Raw genomic sequence first — 18,004 nt, 5'->3', positions numbered from 1 at the left:
ATATGGTCTCAGACAACAATAATGTCATTTTGGCCAGTGGTGGACCACATATATGATGGTGGTCCCATCATAAAGGAGCTGAAAAATTCCTATTGACTAGTGATGTCCCAGCTTTCCTAAAGTCATGGCTTAGTATATTGCTGACTTGCTTCAGGTGATGCTGGTATAAACAAACTTATGGTGCCACCAGTGATAATGTATAGTAAATAATATTCAATATTAAACTGTTATATTTGAGGTTTATATAGTTACCATACTATTTATTTTATTTTATTTTTATTATATATAGTATTTTACATTATGCCTACAGCAGCCTAGTTACATCTGGAATTTACTGGGTCTCTTGATTGCTTCAGTATGTCCTGTTCAGTGGTTGACCTGGACCAGAGAGATCTGTGTAAATATACTGATTTCTTCACAATGACACAATAGCCTGACAGTGCATTTTTTGGAACATACTTTGCTCATTAAGTGATATATATAAAATATGTGTATATTTACATGATTTATATTTAAACCGAATTCTGTATCTCAGGATTTTACCTTTCTTTATCTTCTGTATTAGTCGGCTACTACTGTAACAATGTTGTATAACAAATGATCCCAAAATTCAGTGCACTTGCAACAGCAAATATTTATCCTCAGGCTCACCAGTCTAAAGGCCAGTCTGTTCAGCTGTCTAGACAAGGAAACCGTAGGCTTTTTTATTTCTGATCCAAATGTGTTTATTCTAGTACCCAGTCTGATGGGGCATGGTTTTGTCCTAGAGGATCACTGAAGTAGTAATGCCAAGTCAAATGTGGAACATGAATTTAAGGCCCCAATTTCATATCATATAAACTAACATTCTACTGGCTGAAGATGTCATTTGGCCAAGCCCAACATTGATGGAGGGAGGAAATTTATTTTCCATTGTAGAGAGGAAGGGAAATTGGAGTACAGATTTGCTAATATTTCTGACTCTGATATCTTTCCCTTACTTCAATAAGGGTAGATATTTTCTTTCATGTGGATTTTTCATTTCTACACCTTTCCATCTGTAGAATTGAGACCAGTTACTAGAAAATGTAACCCAGATCTGTGCTACCTGTTCAGCATGATATTCTATGGCAAGTATCTATAGTTTCCCACATTTATAATGTTATGTTAACGTATGCATAGATCTGGTTAATTTGTTTGAGACAATAATTTGTACACTCAGACATTCCACAGCATAAACAACTTAACAGGGGAGGAAGACATAAGAATGGTTTAAACCTTCAGATGGTACCAGAGTATAATTATGAAATAACATACCAATTAGGAGATGCAAATAACTTTTAAGAAAAACAAACATTTTAGAGGAGCTCATGCCTTCTCCTAGAGAGCATATAAAAGCAAATCAGAGGAAAAATAATATATTCAGTCTCTGAGGACATGGAAAGTCTATTTCTGCTCTATGGGATTTTTTTGTCTCTTTTACTTTCTGATATATATGGACCTGAGTTCAAGCTCTCTTTTTACATAATTTCCACATTCAATATGAAATCTTATAACCCCAGTAGCATATCTGAGGGGTAACCCATCACACTTGCATAATGTAAGTGTGGGTATAACCTCGGGAAATGATGAAATATGGCTGTGATTAAGTTACGTTGTATGCTACGGTTGACTTTAAAACAGAACAGTTATCTAGGTTTGAACTTGGAGTGTCCTTGTAAGAAGGAGGGCAGGTCAGCCTCTAATTGCAGAGAGCAAAAACCAGGTTGGCAGTCAATAAAGAAATGGGGACCTCCCACCCACAAGGAAGGGGCTTCCACCAACAATTGGAATGAGCTTGGAAGTGAACCTGGGCCTCTTGACTTCCAGATAAGAGCCTGGCCGGTTGCACTTAAATTTCAGGCTTGCAAGATTCTCAACAGAGAACCTCTTCAAGTCTGTCCAGGCCTCCAGCCTTCTTAACTGTGGGATATTAATTATATACTCTTTTAAGGTGCAGTATTTTTGATGATTTATTGTGCAGCAATATAAAAAGAACACATTGTAGAAATTGTAATGAATTCTGCTATTATATGTAAATTTAAAAAAATAAAATAAAAAGAACACATTGTCTTAGAATTTGTGCCTGTGTGGGCCAATTCTCATTGCCTGTGGTCAGTAGTACCCTCTTAGTCAAATCTGCCACAAATCCAATTACACAAACTTTGCTAGATCTCTATTTTACATTGGCCTTGTTGTTTGCTCACATCATTTAATGTCAGTATTATACAGAAGCAGATTTAGATTTTGTGGAGTCTTGAGATAATACAGTTTTATGACTTTGGTTAGGAAAAAAGAATGCATGATTAAGCTACAAAAAGTCCCAGACTTATAATGGTTCAACTTATGATTCTTTTCCTTTATGATGATGCAAAGTGATACACATGTAGTGTAGTCAGTAGAAACTGTGTTTGGGATTTTGTTCTTTAATCTGGCTAGTATTTTGTAGTCTGATGCTCTGTTGCAGTTCTAAGCAGTGACAGTCAGCTACAGATCCCAGTCAGAGGTGCAACCAGGCTGAGAGGAAGCAGTCAGTGTTCTATGGTGTTATACAGTGTGCTCTGTCACTACTTTGTGATGTTTGCTGATTAGGTACATTGAATGTATTTTTGATTTACAACATTTTGAATTTGCAATGGGTCTATTGGGATGTAATCCCCTCATAAGTCAGAAGGCCTCTGTATATATGTATACTAAGTTAAATAGTAGCATTTTAAATATAAACAACTGCCATACACACCCTGTCCATAATGTCTTTCCTAATTCTTGCTTGCATAATGTTTAATAGATTTGCAATACTTTTAAGAAAATAAATAGAAAATTAATTCAGGTTTGTAGCAGAATTGGTAAAAATTTTATTTTTTATTATAATTAAGAACATTCACTTTTAATTCATAATTCATTATTTGTAATGTTGTATAAACTTTAGGATTGCTGTCAAATTTGGGAAAATGTTGGTCATCTTTCATAAATATTATGAAACATAATAAGATTTCATTATATTTCAACTGTTACCTAATTTTATATCACCATGGAACTGGCATTATTCATTAACTCATTTATCATTCATGTTTTCATTTTACTAGTGGATCAAGTATTTTTATGCTTTATTCATGGATATTAGTATTTTCTGTCATATCAGAATTAATTTTTTTCCAGTATAATATTTGATTAATTATTTGTCTACACTAAATTATTAATCCAGCAACATATTCCATCACATATAGTCAAATTTTTTTATAACAATTACTTTTTTGGTATGTTTTATTTATATATATATATTCTAATTATAATGATATAATATATAATTATTATATTCTAATATATATATTCTAATTATATAATTCTAATTATATATATAATTACATATACATATATATCTCATATCAATGTAATTTATATGCTGATCATTTCTCTTTTATCACTTTTATTTCACATTACATTATTTGCATTATTACTTTTTATTTTGTATTTTTTTGCAGTGTCACAGATTAATCCCAGGTCCTCATTCATGATAGGCAAGTGCTCTACTACTGAGCCCCATCCCCAGCCTTGCATTAGTGTTTTTAATCTAAGTTGTATCTCATTTTCTTGGCAAGTCACTTTATAAATGGCAATGAAAATAATTTTATATATATTCGTATCAAAAATTTATAATTTCTGTTCATTGAAATGTTTATTTTAATGTTTCCAAATTGCAATTTAAATGACATTTGAGCTTTCTCAAGTTTTTGAATAAACATTTTATAAGCTTTTTTATTCAAATTCTTTTTGCAAATCTTCAAAAATACATTTTTGATGCCTTAAAATATCTTTGACCTCCAACTTGCTATCCATCCACTATCTACCATCCATAATCTTTCTGAGCTGAGGACTACTAATGATGGTTTATTTCATCTATGGTTCACTTTTGGATCAGGACGCCAGATTACCTTGCACCCTGGGTGTTAGTTACATTTACAGAAGTCCTTCCTACCCTAGAAAAGCCATCTATAACTTGAGTACACATAAAAAGTAACCATGAACCATATAAATAAACCTAAACTTTTTCTTCGCTGAATTCTAGCAATATTCATTCTTATCCCCAAATCTGAGGATTTTGGGAGAAAATATGCTGTACAAAAGTGAGAGGGGAAAGGAAGCAGTGTTGACTGAATGCAGTTAAACTACTTAACTTTCTAAGTATTGAAAAATGATGCATGGACACCCTACTAGATTTTGTGTATGGGGGATGGGCTGTGTGAAGGAAGGGCTAAAGCCTGCTTCGTTAGCTATATTGCTAATTTGATTTTGCAGGTGTGTGCAATTGTTAAAGCTTACCCTTTTGTTTTGTTTTGTTTTTATGGGGAACTTCCTCCCAACTTCTGCACCCTCCATATGGTCAAGTTACAGGTACAGCCTCAGGGCCAGTATGAAGTTCATAAGGTAGATATCCCCTTAGGGAAAGGAAAGACGAGGAAAGAAAAGTGTGAGAGGAAGGCTTCAGCCCCGGTCTCCTGTGAATTAAAATAAGTCTAAAGCACCATGAGTTAGAGTACAGAGAGGGAATTCTGTAAGACAGTTATGCAACAAAAATACCGCATATAACAGGTTTCCAGGTCTTGACAGAAGGAGTTCAAGGACCTTTTAACACCTACAACAGTACCTCAAAACATTGTCCCCTGAATGCTGGCATCCTGTGAGGTGACAAGATATATTCTGTGAAAGATGGATGAGTAGGCAAATGTATTTGGTAAACAATGGGTTAAAACAGGCTAAACTAGTTTATTTCTACAGGAATGACCTTAAACCTTTGATAAAGTACTAGGACTTGGAAATGTCCAAGAGCAGGACAAAGTACAATCAGTTGTCATTATTTACGGTAGTGAATACTGAACCCTTGTTTTTGGAGGAAATATAAACAGAGATTCCTGGGGTGTCTCTGTTCACATGCTTTTCATCAGTCCATCAATGAATAAACTTAGTTTGCATATTTTTGTTTTGAGACATCTCGACAGCTTATTTAATATGTATTGTCGATTCACTAACATTGAGCTCACAGACAGCAGCACACCGGGTGTTAGCACTGTAACTCTTCCTCTGGAAGCTTATCTAATACATATTTTCTTTATAAGAAATTCAGAGCTTTCCTGTGCTTAGAATACTAGGTATAGAAGCTTATACTTGGGAGCCATTTTATGTAGGAAAAAAATTTTTAAAGCACAAAAGTATGTGAACAGTAAGCCACTACATATACAGTGAAGAGGATACTTGTTTGCAGTATAAGAATTGAAACAAGACAGAGTGTAACTTCTGCTAGGAACATACACTCAGGACACTTATTTGTTACCTGTGTACAAATGACCATGATAGCATGGTGAGAATTGATTTCAGATGAATGTTAGCAAGAAGAAGAAGGAGGAAAAAAAAAAAAAAAACACAAAATACAAAATCTGTGAGTAATGAGAATTAACTATATAACTCATTTTTTCAACCACTTGAATATTTCTGGGCAGCTTCCCATGTGTTAGAAATTGACCAGATCCTGGGACTCAGAGGATGAGATGGAAACATCATTTATGAACTTCATAATTCAACACAGATTTAGAGCAATTTTGCCTGAGACTCTCCCCTGTTACTTTGACAATGTACCTTCTGAATCCATATGGAAATCATTTTGCACTTGAAAGTTTGGTGGTTGTAGATTGTAAAGACATCTCTTTGATAAATTCAAGAAGAATTGCTGATGTAGGCAATGCTTGCTCCTATGGGTAGAACCAGCCAGTGTTGCTCATTAGTACATGGTTTTATATTAGAACAGTGTTACCCCAATATGTCATTTTTTTTTCCTTCCAGAAATGCAAATCAATATTAAATTTTAAAATAAATTCTGTGGTTAAATTATTTTTGGAAACTGAATATAACAGACTTCGCAGTTATCTAGGGCCTTTAATGTGATACAGTATATCATGAATTTCATAGAAAGTGATAGTGAAGGCAATTTTTGAAGTTTACTGGTGTGCAAAACCAGCTTCTGAGGAGTTACACGCTCAAGATTTCCCTGGGTGCTCTTGTGGTGGGCAGGCCTATTGCTGTCTGGGAACTGCTTGTGTATCCCATTCTGGAGCATACTGCCTCCAGAGTATACAAGTTTTCTATCTTTTAGGTTCTAAGTTTCTCTTTTGATGTTTAATACTTTAGTTTATATCAAATTTACATCAGAAAGACCTATATTTCTAGAGGGAGCCTCTGATTGATACTAGATCTTTTTTTAACTTGTAATTTTCCCTAATGAGTGAGCAGCTTTCTCTGTACATTTTCACCTGATGTAAGCTTTGATGCTGAAGTATTCATGTTCACCATTTTAGCTGTGGCTCACTTTTGGAAAACTGCAATTTCAGTGCCATGGATGTGTTAAGTTGTCTATTTTTGTTATTAAATGTTGTCATGTGGCATTGTAACTTTATAAAATGAAGGACTTTTCTTAATTATTTGGCCATGTGCCTATTGTGTAAAAGAAAAAAAAAATCCTCCTGTGATAGTATGTGCCCTAGAATTTGTACAAAAATATATTTGAGGTGGTCACATGCACATGGTGCAGTAGAAAGAATCTTTAGATTTTTTTATATCTGAAGACCTAGTTAAAGTTCAAGGCCCAGCATCCCTATAAGTCATAATCATACTTGGCTTTATACAAATTTTTAAATTTTTTTTGCATCTCAATTTTATCATGTGTAAACAGGCAAAATTACCGACAGGATTTGTACAAAGCATACAGAAAGATGTGAAATGGAATAGGCACTCTGAATATTCACTCAATCTATACATGAATATTTCAGTGGTCTTTTGTATTAAGTTCTGATGCAAATCTGTGAAAGAAGTACTTGGGCTTTATAGGCAATGGAAAAATTTCCTTTATTTAAAATACCAAGGGAACTGATGATGTTATGAATTTGAGGACCCTCTGAAATTCGTGAACCCAAGCATTCTTTTTATTTTTCACCCCTCCTCCTACTCTTGATTTTCATGTTTTGTTGTTTCTTTTAATTTAGGAGTTTCTAGTCCTAGACAGTGGTGGTCCCAGAGTTAGGGAGGAGAAGACACTTTTGCTAATATGATTGAAGGGTGGAACTAGAAAATGTGAGAGGCCTCTTTGCCTTTGTGGCAGTTTCAATGCTGATTTTTATCCATGGGGTGGATTTTGAGAGCTATTTGTTTTAAAATGTATGTGACAGCAGGTTTGTGGTTTTAGTCTTGCCACATGAGGTACCTGCATTGTAGAACCTTGAGGGACACTGCGCAGAGCCCTGCTACTGGAGCAGAAGTCTTAATAAAACCATCATATCATACACGATCTATGAGGAAAATGGGCTCATTTTGCTTGTGCCATTTTGCTCTATACCCAGGACACAAGTATGAGGCATAGGATATTGGGAAGAGGAGGAAGTCCTGGGACCCCCACTGTGTATGCTGCAGTTTATGAGCCACAGAAGAAGGATGAGAAGGAAATAGTGGTCAGTGGCTCCTTAAAAGACAAGCAATCGGCTAGATCCGAAATGAACAGGGCATAGTTTTGCCTTCTTCCTCTTAAACTGTATCCACCGACTTGCTTTCAGATGCCAGGCTTATTTCTCCCTGATCCATAGCCTTAGCGCTTAGCATCACACCTGGCTTGTGTGGATGGATATCTAGGAAGGCATATTAGTTTCCCAGGGTGGCCATAAAACTCTCATAAACTGGGTGACTTAACCCTGTAGCGATTTGTCATTTTCAAATTCTGGAGATGAGCAGTCTGGAATCAGGGTATTGGCTGGCCCATTACCACTGAAGACACTAGGGAGGAATGTTTCCTGGCAGTTTCTAAATTTTTGTGGTTGCTGACAATCCTTAGCATTTTTTTTTATTGTAAATACATCATTCCACTCTCTGTCTCCATATTCTCATGCCCCTGTGCTCTGTGTGCTTGTGTTTCTGTGTCTAGATTTCCCATCTTTTTATAAGGAAACCAATCATATTGAATTTAGGCTCAATTTAATCCCGTATAACTTCATTTTACCTTGATTATATCTACAGACACCCTCTATTCAAAGATGATCATATTTGTGTTGTTGGGGAAGACATGAATTTTTAGGAGATACTGTTTAACTCAGTACAGATGGTGATATTTTGTGGGGCAAAGGTTTCCGCAATGTTCTAGGAGCTGTGCCCACCCCCGCAAACCCCCCAGGGATAAGCTACAGTGTTGCTGAATGTAAGTTTAAAGGTATCCTCTGCTCATTTAGTGCTGTGAATGTTAAAGCATAAGCTACTGAAAGGCATGCTGTGCTGTGATGGGCTCCCTCACCCAGCCCCACCCTCCACCAGCTGCTGTTAGATCGCCATGTGGCCGGCAGTCTTCCATAGACTTCCCAGTGTATGCTGGTGTTCAGAATACAAGGTTGAAAATGATGAGAAAAGCTCTGAGTATTTTTACATTGGCCAGAACCTTGATCCCACATAGAGTTGAGAAGATCAAAGGCTACCTGAAATATCAGTGCCAGTTTAATCCTCAATGAGTACTGTGCAGTGCAAGTCCACATTTCATAGACTGAATTTACCCAGTGATGCCCAGGAAGCAGGACCTGGTGGGCTGTATACAAATTCCCTCTCATTACTCTCTGACCTCAGTGTGATTTCATCCTTGCTTTCTCTAAATGGTAAATATGTGAGGGGAAGAGAGTATTTTGATGTTTGGAAACTGCAGACTGTAGATAAAGAAGACACTGATTTTGAGAGAAATAAAGATTTGAGATTTATTAGCACTAGTTAAGTTATCTGTGTTTTTCTTTGTTTGCTTTATTTTTAACAGAGACATAATGATATCCTCTCAAAGAGTTATGCAGATTGAGGCTAGATATAGATATATATGGAACTTCAAAGAGAATCTTTCTCTCTTTCACATTTTGGTGGACTTATTTGTTGAATTGAAACTTAAAATACAAATAAAGCAAGCACAAACAGAATTAGTAAATGCAATTATTATGCAACACTAAAGAAAAAAAAAATTTCTGATAGCGGCGTGTACATAGTGTGTTAGTTTGAATTATTGCCCAACCTCAGCAGAGTACCAGCAGGCTATGGATATTGGCATTAATACTCTATTAGCCCAGTTTTCTCTTGTTGACTTGGAGAATTATGTAAGATATTTTCAAGACAGTGAGACCCTTCCTTGCTCTCACAGAGCTTGATTTGTGAGAGTTTTTTTGGGTGCATACGTTCAGGGATCACTGTCAGGCAGGGAAAGGAGTCCATGGCACCATCTCTAGACCTATTCACTATTCCAGTGATTACAAAAGTACAGAGTGAGATTCCCTCAGGGAGCTTGGAGACTCAAGGGTTCTAGATTCAAAGATGCAGATTATCAGGAATAGGGGAGGACCCAGGAATTGACATTAAAGAAATACCTTAGGGATTATGGATGTAGGATATAACAACACTGCACAGTGCAAATCCATATTTCACGGACTGAATTTACCCAGTGATGCCCAGAAAGCAGGACCTGGTGGGCTGTATACAAATGCCCTCTCATTACTCTCTGGAGTACAGAGTGAGATTCCCTCAGGGAGCTTGGAGACTCAAAGGTTCTAGATTCAAAGATGCAGATTATCAGGAATAGAGCAGGACCAGGAATTGACATTAAAGAAATACCTTAGGAATTATTGATGTAGGACATAACAACACATATGTCTTTGAAAACTCTAGAATAGAAGCAAATGTAATATGGAATCAGAGAAGTGAAGGACCAGAAAACTAGAATGCATCTGCCAAATAAAGAGCAATGTGAAATGTTCAGCATGTTTTATTTCTCTGGCCAAGTCATATAGAAACATATATTTTAAAGTAGGAGTATTCTCTACTGAAACAAGAGTATGATTGATAAAAATGTTTAAGGGTTGAGTCTAGAATGCTTACAAATAAATATTATCTATGCTTCATTTGTCCTAGTTTGCTGAAATCATGGTACCTTCTAGAAAAGAAAGATTGGAAAAAATTACAGAGGAAAACATGATTCTTCAAAACAATCTAGCAGTAGTTATTGGGCGGCACTTCAAGGGGAAATTTGAACTCTAATTTGAGCTGGAAGAATGTGGTCTTAGTTAGAGGTGTCTTCAGCATAGCAAACCAAACCTTTTTCTAGTTTTCATGACTCACTGGAAGTGTACCTTGAAATTTTCTTATTTTAAACTCATCAACTCCCCCAAAATGGAGGCTTTAGAGTAGGTTTGGTGATTAACACAGAAAGAACCCATGGCAAAAGCTGGCTTTCCAGCTCAGAGTTTTCAAATTATTTTATGATGTGTTCCACTTCTTCAATTGAGGTATGTTGTCAATTACTAAATTAGCTTTTGGCACTTTACCCTATCTATTGAATGAGGCCTGAGAGCTCCTTAAGCCTGAATTCATTCCTGTGGCAGCATCTGTTCTTGCAGACTACCTTGCAATAAGGTGTCAATAAGTTTGAGTGCCATGAACTGAAGTGGAGACAGTAAATTGAATGGAATGGGAAAGAATAGAATAGGATGGAACAGAAAAGAGAGAATGGGTAGGATTGGGTGGAATGGAACAGAATCCAATCATTGGAGTGGCGAGGGACAGCTGAGTATTGAGTGTGGACAAATTTTGACCTTGTTCGGCTCTAGATAAATGTACAACAACACGTTTTAGGACCATAAAGATGAAGGCTTGACTCTGATTGGGGTTCTTCACTAAATTTCTACTTTCATTTGGGGTCCTGATTGCAGCTGTGGTATCATTTCCTGTGGCCCTGGGCTATACCTGGTGTTTGAGATCAGTAGTTGCTCAGTTGGCCCCAGGTTTTCGGGGGCTGTACTGTCAGTGAGGGTGCTCTAGCAAAATGTGCCCTGCATCGGTCATTTAGCAGTTCCTCTTTAACAGATGGAGTACTTTATGAAGTACTATAGAGCTACGGATAGAAATTGCAGTAACAGTTGTCACTCTTCTATACCTGTCTCATGTTATTCTCTGACGAGGTACCATAATTTGGTTATAAGAACTATGGTCTTCATGTTCAGTATTCTGGTTTCTGAGTTGGAGTTGATCACTGTAGTGTTGAACTTAGACAGGTTATTAAAATTAACTGTACCTATTTTCTCATTGGTAAAATGGGGCAAACAGTTCTTATATCAATGTCTTGTTCAAATAAAATTCACATAAATCCCTTAACAGATTGTAAATACTATACCAATGCTATTAATTATTTAAAGGAGCTATTACTTATATGGCATTTTGATGCACTTGGATCTTCCTGAAGATAAGATAGAACACCTTCAAATGTCTGAATTACTAGATAATAAGCAATGTATTTGACTTTGCAGAAATAAGTACAGCTATCATTTTATACATCCCTAATGTATACTGAGTACTGTGCTAAGTGCTTTTATATGCATTTACTCATTAAATTATCACAGATTTTATGTGTCAAGCCCTATTTTAGAGATGAGGAAATAGAGGCAGAGAGATAGTAAATAATTTAGAGTTACATAGTTGGTGTGTAAAGAACGGTAATTTAAATTCAGTAGTTTAGGCCTAAAGGTGAAACTCTTAACTATGATTCTACAGTACTGTTACCATCATATAAAGAGTTTTAGACATTTTTTCTGTTTCTATGAAATGTTCTATAGGAGTCACCCTCCTGTCCGATGAGTTTGCTTTTGCAACTTCCAAAGCTCCATGCTATCCAAAGAACTTCTTATACTATGATTCTTTCTCCTGTCTTGTAGCTTAACATAAACTTGCAGAAATTGTTCCAGATTTCATCTTCTACATCACCTTCAGAGGTCTTGTATCAATTTCCTAATAATTGGATTCTATAGTACACACTGAAGAGTGAATGAAATGCCTAGCCAGCACAGTACCTGTAGTAAATGAGGTCATAATTAGGATGCTTCTCTGTTTTCTCTTTATTATTCATTCCTGCTAAGCCCCAGATCAATTTCAGTTAAGTTTGAAATCCACCTGGCTCTTCTCTAGAAAGTCATTATTGATCATGATATCCTCCCAGGGGAAATTAAATTTGTACTTGGATATAACAGATAAAATTGGTCTAAAATGGAGTTGAACAATTAATCCAGTTAGCAGTGTAGACAAGCTATTGATTTTAGATCACATTTTAATGTCAGACTCTTTCATCCTGAGAAATCAGTGAGTTCATCAAACAAGCAAGTGATTTGCTTTCAGTTCAATAAGTCATATTTAAATAAAAGCCTTTGAAGAGCAAACAGGGAAGGAATGAATGGCCCAAACATCAGGCTATTTACATGTAAATAATATGAATGGGAGCCTTCTGTTCTCCAGTAGGTTCCACTGCATCAGAGCCTGAGAGGTAGACTCTTGTGCAAGACTCGTGCAAACAGCTTCTACTTGATCCTGTGGAAAGTTCTGGTGTGAAGACACCACAGAGTTGATCCACTTTGAGACCCAGGGGATGGCCATTCATGCTCCACATCATTCAGCAGGGGAGTTCAGGTCAACTGATAGGACATTGGTAATCCAGGACAGTACTTTGTAGAGGGCCCAGCTACACCATTAGAGCCAGCATGGTGCACCAGAGAACAGGGATGCAGGCAAGGTTTGGGGATGGATGTGGGGGGTCAGCCTGTAAAGGAGGTCTGAGTGGGACACCAGTATCCGCTAGACTACTCAGGAGATTTCTTAAAGAAAATTTGAGCAGCCAGTTTAAATGAGAGAACCCATATTTATTATATGCCACTACTTCATAGCTTCTGTTTTGTTATATAAAATTCTTACAACTTTCTTTATTTACAGACACTTTAAACATTAATGATTACTTACCTAGAAGAATTTTAAGCTCCTTTGGAGGAAAGTACTATTTAGTTAAGAAACAATACCATTGTTGCTTCTGGCTGGCATATGTGCAGAAGAGTTGTTTTCTTTTTTCTTTCTTTTTTTTTTTTTTTTAATCCATTAGCTTTCAATGGGGAATCTAACAACCTTGAGCTGCAATTTAGAAAAGAAACGAAAGCTGATTTTTAAATCTTGGATAATATAATATGGTAGATGCCTGTAATTTGAAGCAAGTTCCAAGGTTAAGTAGAATGCATATTCTCCGGAGATCCATATAATTTAGAAAATGTTTCAATTAGTCAGCAGGATTAACATCACTGATTGCCCATCAGCAACTAAGCAAGCAGAAGAAGAAGAAAAAAAAAAAAGGCTTAAAGGCAAATGGCTAAATTAGCTTGTCAGCTAGTTCATACATGTAGATATATTCTTAACCTTCTCAGATTTAGAAAATTTCCAGAAGCAAAGTTTACATTAAGTAATGAATTAAATGTTCAGTGGGAAAGACACCTACCAAGTACCTTGCTCCTACAATGTGTAGTGGTTATATTTCTAGCATTTTCCTCCACCCCTTATACTTCCCACTCTCTTTCAGCATGCAGAACAGTGTAATGAAAATATCCCCAAGAATGTACTCGATGTTTTAATTAAAGAACATTTTTAATAATGGAATTGTAGGAATTCTTATATGGAGATCAAACATACATCATTTTAAGAGTGAGCCTCATCACCAAATGAGATGATGTTTACGTGGAATGGTTTTTATAGTGCAGCTGCATTAAAACCCATCTAGTACTAACAGCAGAGAAATATACTTTTGCCATTGGTCTTATGGATATTATTAGCCTCAAAACAAACAAGCAAACAAACAAAAAAACTTTCAATTTTTTTTTCTTTTGCGTAAATACTCGTCTATTTTTATCAGTAGATAGAAAGAGATTCCTCCTTCTGTATCAAAGTAAATTCATATTGCTATTGAGCCTGCCAAAACTCGATGCATACCAACATATTAGAAATGATTTTCAGAAAATACATACCACATACCAAACACTGGGATGGCAGCTGAATATAGCAGTGTATCCTCAATTATTACCTACATCATTCCTAATTTATCTCATATAATGATTTCTTCATCAATGTTTGAAAGAATATTAATTTCTTGTATTACAACCTGACATTACATTTTCATAAATACAAACTATGTATTTAACACTCAAAATAGGATAAAATGAGATGTTTAAAATAATGGGAGGAGATGAACAATAATTTCACCCTACATAATGTCTTCTTATTTTCTTTTAATTCCATTGCCATTATTATTTTTTTAGTCAGATTTCTGCCCTCTCCTGACCTTATAGTAGAAAAGTTAATGAAACTGCAGTTTTCAAAACCACTTTTCAATATCCTCTCTTTCTATCCAGCACGAGTCACCTTCATATTCTAACTCTAGTTGAGGCAATAAGACAAACAGGTTGCCATTCACTTGGAATCCTATAATAACAAGCAAAAAGAGGAAGGCTTCAGACCTATCAAACCCAAATGTCCAGGCGTTTTCATCTGTCTGTAATTATGGTTTTTATTTTGGCTCAGAGAAACATGCTTTGACCAATTTCAAAGTTTCCACTTCTGACTTGTGAAACGGATAAACATCTACCTTGGTGCCTCTGGAAAACCACTCCTGAGACCTTTGCATATACCCAGCCCAAATAATCCCTTTTTTATGAGCATATCTCATGCCCTTTTTAACCCTGGTGACTTGCACTGCCATCTTTAATGGACAGAACTTTTTGCTTTTTTACCCAAGATATCCAGGACTTGCTATCAATCTTGTTTATTATGGTCCTTAAAAATTACCAGGAGGATTTGAGTTTAGGTTGATGCCCTGTGTTTGATGCCCACCCAAAAGCCAAACCAAACCAAACAAAAATAAAAATACATATTTATTGAATGAATAATTAATTAATCTACTCATTTCAATTTCTACCATAATAACCTTAGAGGCTTTTGATATCCTTTATTCAATGATTTAGAATTATCCTATATAATGAATCCTGTATAGTCATAAAACATTTCTGAAGAGAAGAGAGAGCTTCTGGTCATATGTTCCCTCCTTCATGCACTAATTTATTCTAATGTCCATAATTATTTGCCAAATTATCACCAAATGTATTGCTAGTATCTTGATAATGTGAAAAGTTATACTATATACATTCAGACTATAGTTACCTAATCCTAACTATTGAAATATCACAATATTCAAAGAAAAACAAATATTTTAAAAATAAGAATTTTAAAGATAATTATCAACTAAGGTGAATTGTAAGTACAATGTTCCTAAAAATAATGCAATTATGTTTGTGACATTTATTTACTTTCAATTTCAGATTTGTGTAGGGCTCAGAACCTTACCTGGGGTTGTGTGATTTCAGATCTCAAGAAACAATATGTATTTTTTAGCAGATTTTTTGCACAAAAAAATTATAATGAGAAAAATCCTGCATTCAGATTAGTTATTGAAATATTTTAGTTCTTTGTACAAACTAAACCTTACAGAGGTTAAGAAGCTTCTCCTTTACCACCCAACACTCTGCCTGAAATGTGAGCATGATAATGACATCTTATATTGTAGCTGGGGAGATTAAATGAGCTCAACTGTAGACTAAAGACAGCACGTTGCACAGTATCGTACACTTAGTAAGTGATCAACATGTGCTAGCTTTTAATTATCATATAGCTGCATGACAAGTAATACTGGCCAATTTTGCTGTTAATTGTGGGTTTCAGTAGATTAGACAGATCAGATGTTCAGTGATCTGATCAAAACTTTAGTTTTCAGGACACGCATGATGCATTTAATGCTAGGAAGACTAGACACCCTCAGATTCACAAAGCAATAACACTGTTGTATTTTCATTTCATAATACCTGGGACCATGCATAAAAGATCATAGCGTTGTTGATAATTCCTCTCTTGAAAATAGTTTTCAACTTTTTCTATTTAGCACCCTTCGAAGGAATCTAAGAATTTACTACTTCTCAGCATAACATGAAAAAGGATAACAAACCTAGGAAGAGGCCTGAGAATATTTCTTCATTGAAAAACCCTCTTTGAAGAAGAATAGGGAAATAAAAGGACTAGGGAGATTGATTTCTCTACATTTACATAGCACATCCCTTTAGTTCCAGTTTTGACTGATACCAAACATGTTGAAAGTGAGTTCTCTCAACTCTTGCATGGACTTTTCTGGTTCATGAACTCCTCTTTACATGAGGAAGTGTGATTTAACATTGTGTTGAAGTGTGCAGGCTCCTGCTGTTCTGTATCCCATCCCTGGGTGAGCTGTGGACACTGGTGTTAGTATATTTTGAACTCTTTGCCCTCCTCAACATTTGCACTTGCCATCATCATCCATTTTTCTCCCTATTTTAATAAGCTATATCTTTATCCTATTCCGGTTTCCTTAGTTTTTGTCCTTATTAATCGCAAACCAGATTCTTCAGCTGCCACATTCTTGGCAGAAGGAAGCAATAGAAGAAATATAGAGAAGGGGCAAAATCCATGAACACAAAGCACAACTTATGCAGATACCCTAAGAAGGCTTATACTTTCCATTGGCTAGGACAGTGTCACCTGAGCTTGTAGTGCAGCTGCATCTTTGTCACACCCCCACAACAGAGCTTTCATTTCTTTGGAAGAAAATAAACATGGATTCAGCTTGGTCACAAACTGTACAATCATCCTTCCTTCCCCAGAAAAGAATACAACCAAGATTACTTTATTTGGGCTACAGATGAGTCTTGAAATGAAGACCTGGATTACCACAATGCACAGCTGACTGTCTAATTAAGAGCCATGGATTTGGAATCCCTAAGAGCCATGGCCTTAAAAGCTAGTGGTAATGTGCCATTTTATTAAGTACTTTCATTAGTCATTTATAAAAATAATCCTTAGAACTTTATGATAATATATTAAAATTAAGTGTTGATTAGGGGTGACCCTTTGCAGTTTCTTCAGAAAGTAAAAAATATATATATATATGAAATAGATAAAATGTTTTACTTAGACAGTGTTTGGGCCCCAATTGATGATATTTGTCCCTAGGTAGATAACCTTCAGGGAACAGCAAACATAAACAGAAGCAGGTAATGACTGGACCCTGGTGGACTGTAGTTGAGAGTTGTAACCTCACCTCACTGATTTTGGTAATTAGAAATGCAGGTTGATTGTGGGTTGTTCAAAACATTACAAATTTCTTGACATATCATATTCCACACTTTGATTCAAGTGGGTTATGAACTCCCACTTCACCCCATACCTTCATACTTCATCCCATACCTTCACCCCATACACGATCCTGACAAAAAAAAAAAAAAAGAAAGAAATGCAGGTTGAATTGGAGAAGTCCAATTATACAATATACAATGTGATTGTCCTATTTTTGTATTTTGTGATTATACAGATGTGGTTTTTAAATCTGTCAATTGAGTTTTTAAATCATTATGCGTGATCTTTATTTTATCTATTAAATTTTGGCTCAAAACTGATGTGGTATAAAAGTAACTGAACATTTCTGAGTACCCATTATCTTCCTACTACTGTGTTAGTCTCCTTATACTTACCACATATTTGACATTCATAATAGTTTGGAGAGTTAGGTTTTATTCCAATTTTACCAATTAAAATGTCCATCATTTCCCCATGAGAAATGTGAAGGTCAAAGTTGAGTCAAGTTCTTCCTGCTTCCCAAAGCCATTCCCTTATTTTTCTATAAGTGTAGGTGTGATTTATGCACAGGACTCCATGACTCAATAGGATAGGAAATGAGGTTATTTTTTGTTTCTCTTATTGCTCACTTTAAACATTATTAGGCAGTATAAGAGATGAGTACAACAATATAAAAATAACTGAGGGGATGTTTTGGGATGTCTTACTCAGATTTGAATTTATTTTTAGTATACCCATTGTATCAATTGTTCATCATTAACCTGAGGAAGTGTAAGTTTGGTATTATTTTTCATTGATGGGGATTTTACTTGGAAGGAAAGTGCAGCCAAGGTATTATATGAATACCACAGCCCTCAAAACAGCTGTGTCCTAATTAACGAGTTTCAAAATGTAGACCAAATTCTGTATATAGATGCATAAA

Source organism: Marmota flaviventris, chromosome 7, assembly GCF_047511675.1.
Source record: "Marmota flaviventris isolate mMarFla1 chromosome 7, mMarFla1.hap1, whole genome shotgun sequence".
NCBI lineage: Eukaryota > Metazoa > Chordata > Mammalia > Rodentia > Sciuridae > Marmota > Marmota flaviventris.
This window is presented reverse-complemented; position numbering follows the sequence as displayed.